This window comes from Triticum aestivum, chromosome 2B, assembly GCF_018294505.1.
Source record: "Triticum aestivum cultivar Chinese Spring chromosome 2B, IWGSC CS RefSeq v2.1, whole genome shotgun sequence".
NCBI classification, from domain to species: domain Eukaryota; kingdom Viridiplantae; phylum Streptophyta; class Magnoliopsida; order Poales; family Poaceae; genus Triticum; species Triticum aestivum.
The window spans coordinates 399650064-399659711 of NC_057798.1; the positions used below are offsets into that span (position 1 = coordinate 399650064).

Sequence of the window (9648 nt, forward strand, 5' to 3'; positions counted from 1 at the left end):
GTGAACTGATTTACCAAAATGAGTTTCATATACAACATGGTAAACCTGTGATGTGTCTGCTTGTTTCTCTTTTAGAATGCGGACAAAATATTGGAGAATAGTACCCCATTATGCAATGGTAAAGGAAGTAATGCAGATAAGGTTCAAGATAGTGAGACATTCCTGTTGGTCTCCATGAAAGCTGATAAAAACTATCTTGACGACAGTGAGAGAACCCAAAAGTCCTGTCTTGATGTAGTGTTCGAGTTACTAACCACTACTGCTGGCACAATCTCTTCAAACTCGCTGCCTAAATCAGTTCGTGTTCTTGAATCTCAACTTCAAGCTGAAAGACATCGATTAGATGTGCTGCGACAGGAAGCTAAAGGACTGAGGAAGTCCCCGCAGAATTCAGATGCATACTTTCTGGTGCAACAGTAAGCGCTGGAGGATTTAAGCGCCAAACAAGGGAAAGTTAATAAGCTTGGTAAGCATCTTGCCAGCATTATGGGTACCCAGGATATTGTTTCTTGAGATCTTCTGAAGTGGTTTCAGTTCTGGACTTGTTTTGCTGTGGCATTTATTTGCACTGGTCGCCAACTTTGACAACCAGTGTATATGATATGCTGCTTTGTCTATATATTTGCACAGGTGGTGAACTTTGATGCCTAGTGGATGTAATATGTGTAATAGCCGTGATAGCCTAGCGTAAGTTGCTTGCTTATTTATTTCCTTGTTATCTTGTTTATTTGTTTGCTTGTAGTGAGTGCAGTTCTTTTTCGCGGTTTGCTAGTGGCCACAATAACCTATTTTTTAAAGCTAGGCCACAATAACCATGGGCTACATAATTACTATAGTGACACTGGGCCTCCTACGGGCCGTAGAAATAATGGGCCTTCTATGGGCCGTACAAACAATGGGCCTTCTACCGGGCGTAGAAACAATGGGCCTTCTACGGGCCGTAGACACAATGGGCCTTCTATGGGTCGTATCATCAATGGGCCTTCTACGGGCCGTATGATCGATTGGCCAAACATGGGCCAATAACAGATCACATTATGGTCGTAAATGGGCTAGAGTTGGAATCATCCGTTCATGGGCCCACCATAACGGGCCGTCATCAATCGGCCGTATTTGATGACGCTATGAAAATGGCCCAACGTATTAACGGGCCACAAACGGGCAGACTGTAACCACGGGCTGAATTTGGCCCACAAGCAGATAATTACAGTAACGGGCCATAAGTAACCGAATGCTGGAAATGAGCCCAAGAATAAATGGGACCTGAGAAGGCCGAAAGATAACATGGGTTGGAAATGGCCCAATGGAATAATGGGCCGTTAATGGGTATAAAGTGATACACTGTTCATTATGGGCCAGTTTCACCACGGTCTGTTAATGGGCCAAGAGTTACAAAGGGCGTCATATGGGTCGAAAGACGTCATGTGCCATACATGGGCCGGAAGTTAAAACGGGTTGGAATCATATTGGACAACCCAGATGATGCTACTGGGCCTAATTCGGATAGGTCGTAACGGGCCCTGGCTTAGTGGGCTGTAAATGGGCTATATGCGAATAGGCCGTTAACAGGCTTTCCGTGGGCCGGGCCGCCACCTTTTAACCAAGTCAAATGGGCCAGCCTTTTCACAGGATGGGCCTCTGTTGGGCCGTGCCACATGTCGACGTATCATAGGCGCCTTCGATCCAACGAGTGGATGAAATCTGTCCCAACGGTGAGCCGACACGTGTTTCCTCCAGCCAATGATGATTTTACACGTGGAAAATCCCCATTGGTCAGGGCTATTAACGGGTTATCGGATCCAAAACCGGACCCGATAGCTTAACAACAAGCCGTTACGGTGGATGCCACGTGTCGGTCACACTTGACGAAAGCACTTCTATGACGCGTGATTTATTGTCATGGAAGTGGACACTTCTGTGATGATAATTTTGGTAATGTCATGGAACACTTCTATGACAGCACATGTATGACTATCTTGATTCTGTCATAACATCGTCATGGATGTAAATGCATGACAAAAAACATGACATACTGTGACAAACACGTATCATCACGGAAGTGTATCTTTTTGTTGTGCATGGTGTCAAAAGGAAAGTGGATAAGAATGAATATAAATGCAAAATAATAGTATATGAATAAGAACATATCTCCGACCGTCAGGATTTAATTATTTTGCATTCATCAATACAAAATGCCTTCAACTCCACCAAGTTTCTCTTCCAAAACCTATAAGAAATAGCAAGGTCTAACTTGCGGACATGTCAGAATACAGTCTGCATACCGAATGTAACTCAAAAGATTACAGAGGCAAGTTTCACCATATAAAACCTAAGTCTTATCACACAAAGCTATCTAAAGGCATCAAGAATTCAAGGCTACAAAGTGGGAACTATATGAGCGAGACAAATCTTAAAAATCTGTAGGGAGAGGTCACCTGGAGCAAGCAGTCACAAAATCATCTGGAGTACAGAATAGGTGAAATTAAATTGCATTGGATAAATTTCTTATGGGAGAAAGATCAACTTATTTTCCGATGATAACACAAAGGGATTGATACATCAAAAGAGATTGCCAGAAATTTAAAACTTCATGAATCATGAGTCATCTGAATTTGTAGGAGAGAGTGAGGAGGACTGATAGAACAAGGAAGATGAATCCTCAGCATGGCTGTCGGAGAAGGAGGTACATACGTAATGAGGGGGGTGAGGAACGAATAGCTGCAAGGTGGAGTTATATATACACGAGTGTATAAATGAAGAAGATGGATCGCGGTAGTAATGGACCTGCAATTAATGGGCTGCATCAACTATGATTTGCTTCTTCAATCACCAGCGACCGACTCCAATCGCGGCTGATTTGCTCAGAGACCTTACCGCTTGTGCTCACACATCCGTCCGAATCCAGAGAGGTCGCCATCGTAGTCTTCGCTCCTGCATCGATCGGTAAGTAGCCACCACGCGAAGGGTGGAGCCGAGTGACCTTGCAGGGATACCAGGGTCACCTTTTCTATTTCTAGCTACCGTAGGCAGACTGTTAAAGGCCCATTAGGCCCAACTTAACATGAGACACCCAAAAAAGTGACCGGAGCAGTGGCCCACGATGGTTCATCGTTAATAGCGAACGAAGCCAGGTTAGGAGCGATTCAGAGCGATTTGACTGCCAAAAATGCTCAAAGTTGACGATCAGACGGTTGTGGACGATGATGACCTGAGAAGGCTGGAAAGGTGCCTAGTTTTAATGTCTCTAAACTAGATCATTGATGGCGCGCGTTGCCGCACCCATCTATTTTTACAATAAATATACGATCCCATGAAACATATTAAATTTTGCATAAACATAAATTTGTATGAGTTAGTAATCAAGGAAAATATCACAGGTACAAACTGGCTTCGGTATGACAACATATGAAACAACATACACTTAATAAATACAGAGTATTTTCAAGACAAATAATAAGCAACAGTACAAACAAACATGTAGTTGTTGGCTTCAATTATCATAGTAGATTTTATACATGGTGCATTGATGAAATCTTCAGACCTCCAAATGCAACATAATGCGCGACACCCAAGAAGAATTAGGCGAGCCTGATGCACCTGGTCATTTGTAACAAGTGAGCATTAATTATACATGCACTGCCACATGTATAAAATGGGGAAAATGCCTTCAAGAAAAAGTGAGCATGTAAAACTTAAATCAGATGTTGATGGACTGAAGCAGGAGCTTTACCTTGAGTGAGTTGTAGAAACAATTAATAGGCATTGCAATACCTTCTAAAGCAAACTCAACAGATTTTGCAATCAAATAAAACATATATCACTCAGATTTGAGATGAACTTTGAGGAAAGGATTGTACTATCAATATTGAGCAAACATCACATCTTACTACCGAAAATTGGAGATATTATAAAGGTCAGATGAACATAAGGTTCAGAACCTATGAAAACAACTTAGATTCACATTTGAATCATCTAAGAAACAACCAGAATGTTTCCGTGGATAGCTAAAAAATATGCCAAAAACGAGAAGAAATTCCTTCGGAACCTCTTTTGTTTTTTAGATAATTGAGATGTACCAAAATATCTGTTCTGGAGTTGCTGAACAAATCAAATAATTTAATTAATGGCCCCTCTTCACTACATAATTGCATTGATAACTCATAGGTACTAGAAGAAATGGAAGGGGCAACCACGTGAGGCTTTGATGAAACTTGAGATCTATAACAGGCAAGCCTCATAAGCAAATAACCAATTTCAAGATTAACAAACACAGAAGGCCAACCATGAATCAATATGTCCTACCATGTATGCCCCAACAGATTCTCCGACCAGTCCTAAGCAAAAACTGTGACAGGAGAGAACTCAGGGCTCAAGCATAGGAACTTTTTGTGAATTTATCCAATGATGGCCGATGCATCGATAGTCGGAGCAGGCTAATCTTCTAGCTTTCTTTCACCATTGATGGCTGGGTGACCACGAGGCACCTCTGATGGACTCTCTCCTTTGTGTCCGCAGCCAACATTCATGCCCTTTGATTGGCTACACCACAACCACCGCATAATTTCAATTTTTCGCAACATAAAAATTGAGATATGGTATGAAAAATAATAATTACTAAAATTGAAAATCTAACTAAGTAAATTTCCAAGTATGTCATTTTTTCTCGGATGAACATTTTAACATATACATGCCCAAGACATAGAGAGATCTAAAACAGGGGCAAGAAACACATCCATGGAGTTGAATAAAATAGTTATCAATATGTCCTACCATGCATGCACCAACAGATTCTCCGGCTAGTCCTAAGCAAAAATTGTGACAGGACAGAACTCAGGGCTCAAGCATAGGAACTTTTGTGAATTTATCCAATGATGACCGATGCATCCATAGGCGAAGTAGGCTGATCATCTAGCTTTCTTTCACCATTGATGGCTGGGTGACCCTTAGGCACCTCTGATGGACTCTCTCCTTTGTGTCCACAGCCAACATTCATGCCTTTGATTGGCTACACCACAACCACCACATAATTTCAATTTTTTGGCAACATAAAAAATTGAGATATGGTATGGAAAATAATAATTACAAAAATTGAACTAAAATTTGAAAATCTAACTAAGTAAATTTCCAAGTATGTCATTTTTTCTCGGATGAACATTTTAACATATACATGCCCAAGGCATAGAGAGATCTAAAACAGGGGCAAGAAACACATCCATGGAGTTGAATAAAATAGTTAAGCATACATACATTATGTCTTCAAACCAGTGCCAGGAAGAACATCACCAATAGGAGTACATGTACATTTAGTGACTTGGCCATTAGCTATTGGAAATCGGAAACCAATCGAGTAGAACCAGTTGCCACTTCGTACACTAACACCACCTGCATCAAATTGGGAAGAAACTATAACAAAAGTCAGAACCCATAATTAACTGGGCAAAAGATGGAAGGAACATAGGAAGAAGGGTGAATCTGAGGCAAGGGAGAAACCAACCAAATTGAACTGAGCGCGAATAATAACAATATCTAAGGCATTGATTCCGTATGTACAGGTGGCCATGGGTGATTGAGTTGATGAGCATCAGCTACAAGCCTACAACTGAAACCAAAACTTCCGTGTGCACAGTCACACCCAAACATAAGCGTTCTGGAAACATAGTATATAATCTAAACCACAAAACTACACGCAGACATACTCATTCCGGTCAACCATCTTTACTTAAACATGCCACTACTTCCACACATACAATTGCCGTATCATGAACTAATCAAGGGCGCCCAGCGCAACCCCCATGATAGCGTGTGGTATATCCACCTCAGAACATCCAATTCGTGTATGTAATCACACGCCTGTAGCAGCAAATCACGATGAACTAAGTGAAAAACAGGGAATCAAAGAATTGGGGTTAGAAGTATTCCTAAATTCTTTTTTATGGAGTAGAAGTGTTTCTACATTCCATGGAGAAAGAATTGAGTTAAGAGGGTAGGTAGGAGGGAGCGGAGACATGCATAGCTCACAAGATCGAGCAGTGACCTAAGCATCAACGATGGCTGTCGGAGACTGTCATAGAATTAAGAAGCCAAAGAGGGGAGTGGGGAACGAACAACGAGAGAACACACGGGAGAGCCTATATAGACGCGCGTGGAGTGAAGTAGGAACACACAGCCGACATAGTAACTGACTTGGAATAATCGGCCATCGGTGAGTTAGCACATATCAATCACCATTAAAGGTGTGTAGCAACAGCGATTTATTTTCTCAATATAGCGAGTCGACTCCAATTGACAAGAGATGATTTGTTGCAATCCCTGATACATCTTCCGAATGACCCTTTTTTATCATCTTCAAACTTCTTGTCCCATCTTGTCCATACTCTGTATAGGTCCGCCATCTAATCATGTACATCTACGCTAATCATTTTTACACACAAATGAGCTTAATTCATTTCGCCAGATACAACAGACCAAAGCAAGTTATAATTGAACTTGTAATCGAGAAAAACATCTAGAATTACAATTAGATGCCCGATGCAACACAAGCTAAAAAGGACTTTTAGAACGAATCTGTAGTACTGACCTTGCAGTGCAATCTGTGTTGGATATCATGAAGCAAAATACCTAAGTAGTACTCTACATGATAGAGGCATTCTCCTCCTGTCACCTACTTTCTCCTCCTCACGCATCTAGGGGAAGATATGGTTGATGTAGGGCAGAAGCAGAGGCTCTCTTGAACAACAGCGTGCTTGAGACACTGGTTGAATCGCATGTAGCCGGCAAGATGACGAGTTGCATCACTCGAGGTTGAGATCATGCAAGATCATTGTTCCTCAAGGACAAGATCAGGGGAGCTCTAATGCCCGCATGATATGGAGCAATAGATTGCAATTGGCAAGCCTGCTATTTCCCCCAATTTAAATCTGACCCTCTGGTCCTCATCCTCTCATCTCCTCTTCCACCAACACAGATACTAGACTGAGAGTAACTGAACCTATCAAAACTAGGGGATGCATGGAAGGGGGAGAGACACATACCAGTAGAGGATTGACCTAAGATCACTGGTGAGATTTTCTGCCTAGATCACAAGGACATCCGATGTCGCCATCGCCATGATCGCTATTTTTTCGTGCGGGATTTGGAGTTTGTAGCGATCCGGGTGGCTCAACTTCGTCAGAGATGTGCTAATTGACGACTCACTCTAGAGTCAAGCCCCATGGTTGCCATTTTCCATCGTCTCTCTCTCTCTCTCTCTCTGTATAGCAGTGACCTCACCTGGAGATCCACATCAATGACCAAGAGACCTCCAATTTTGTGACGAGAATAGCAGCCCACACAGGAGGTGCATCGCACGGCCAGTAACGACCAGTGTATGCCATCAGACGGCCGAAGTCGATGGAGGCATGAGAGAGCTGGAAAAGTGCTCGTTATAATGTTTCAAAATATGTAATGTAGATAAGTTAAGATAGTGGGTGTGCCTCCCTTCTTTCGTTCCAACAAAAGAGATGCCAGAAATTTAACACTTCAGGAATCACAGAGTATTTAACAAAAAAACTACCACAATTCGTGGAACCGTGCCTAAAAACTACCACTTTAAAAATTTGTGCGGAAAACTACCATTTTTTCACTAATCTTTGACTAAAAACTACAATGTATGAAAAGTGCCCGATTCGACTCATTTAAACTCGATTATGACAGAGTTGGCCCACACGTCAGAACTGAAAAAGTCAGCACCGTTCAGTTTGATCGTCAACATACCCCACATGTTAGTGTCTATCTTCTTGCTCCTCCTATATCTCTCTTAGGCATTTCAACAAACACCTCGTCTTCATGCCCCATGGTGAGCACTGGTGTCGTCCATGTTGCACACCTAGAGGCTGTCGGAGTCGAGGATGACGGAGGCAGTGCCGAAGCAGGTGCGATACGGCGGCCGCGAGCTCCTCGGCCGCCTTCTTCCTGGGCACACGAGGCGCCTCGCCGTGCCGGTCCAGCGCCTGGCCATGGTCATGATCCGCTGCCCCACAACGCCCTTGCTCCACCGCTGCTCCTTGTGCCTCCCCGCCGCAATCAGCCACCGCGTGCCCATGTGCCGTCGCCACATCTGCTGCCTGCATGGCCGCCGTCGCGTGCTCGTGCACTACCACCATGGCTGCTTCTCGTGGTCTTACGTGGCAGTAGGACCGCCGGGGAACATCAGGGTGGGGGCAGCATCAGCTGCTCGTGGCTGTACGTGGCCTCTACTATTGTTCGTTGTCGTGTGTGGCCGCGGCTATGCGTTGGCGGCAAAGACCAACCATCGCCAGCTGCTCCGGCCACACCAGCTCTGCCATGAACTGCAGAAGAGGCATGCGGGTCACCGGAGAAAGTGATCGAGGCGGTGGCGGCCTTCACGGAGCCGGAGAATACGAAATACTCCGGTGGTTAGAGGCGAGCCACCGGGCGACGGCCTGTGGTCTTCCTCCATGTCATAATGGTCAATTTGACGGTCAATGCTTACATGTGGGCCAGCCCTATCATAATCAAGTTTTATTTCATCCAAATCAGTCGCTAGTGTTTTTGTAAAGAATTAATGAAAAATGGTAGTTTTCAGCACAAATTTGTAAAGTGGTAATTTGTAGGCACGGTTCCACGAATTGTGGTAGTTTTTTGTTAAATACTCTGAATCACAAGCCATCTGAATCCGAACAAGAGAAAGAGGAGGACTGACAGAACGGGGAAGATGAATCCTTGACCTACATGTCAGCCATGGCTGCCAGAGGAGGCACATATGTAATGAGGGGAATGGGGAACAAACAGCTACACGGTGGAGATTATATTTAGAAGAGTGTCGAGTAAATGAAGAACATGAATCGGGGTAGTAACGGACCTGCAATTTTCGGTGGCCAGTAATGGGCTGCATCAACTATGATTTGCATCTTCAATCACGAGCGAGTCGACTCCAATCATGGTCGATGCTTCATTTTACCCCCACCACCTTCCCATCGTGTAGCTCGGAGACGTGACCCTATCGCTCGCGTGAGGCGCGTCCCCCCGAATCCTTCTGTTTGCCATGGGACTCTTCGCTCCCGCATCAGTCGGACCTAGTTCGGTCTCCCATGGAAAGAGCCGTCGGCCGAAGGGTGGGAGCCGATCGACCTTGGCATCTTGTGAACAAAACGAGGGTCACCTTACTTTTTTTCGACAAACGAGGATCACCTTAGTCCTTTTCTATTTCTGGCTACACGTAGGGCAGGCTGCTAAAGGCCCATTAGGCCCAATTTAACACGAGATGCCCAAAAAAGTGACTGGAGCAACGACCCATGACGGTGACCCATCGTTAATAGCGAATAAAGCAGATTAGGAGCAATCCATGACAATCTGACGGTGGGAAATGGTCAAAGTTGATGACCGGACGGTAGCAGATGCTGATTGCTTGAGAAGGCTGGAAAGGTGCACAGTTTTAATGTCTTTAAATGACCATGAGATCATGCAACTCACTGACACCGGAGGAGTACCTTGTGTGTATCAAACATCGCAACATAACCGGGTGACTACAAAGATGATCTACAGGTATCTCCGAGGGTGTCTGTTGAGTTGGCATGGATCAAGACTGGGATTTGTCACTCCGTATGACGGAGAGGTATCTTAGGGCCAACTCAGTAATACATCATCACA

The 9648-nt window shown here is 44.1% G+C and overlaps 1 long non-coding RNA gene across 1 annotated transcript; it reads right to left on the minus strand.

The window, feature by feature from the left end:
- Positions 1-3376: 3376 nt before the first annotated feature.
- Positions 3377-7260, minus strand: LOC123041284 (uncharacterized). Its single transcript, XR_006418455.1, has 3 exons — positions 7032-7260; positions 5248-5382; positions 3377-5005 (listed from the first exon to the last, which is right to left on the minus strand). It is a non-coding gene; the product is annotated as an uncharacterized lncRNA (long non-coding RNA).
- Between the last annotated feature and the right edge of the window lie 2388 nt (positions 7261-9648).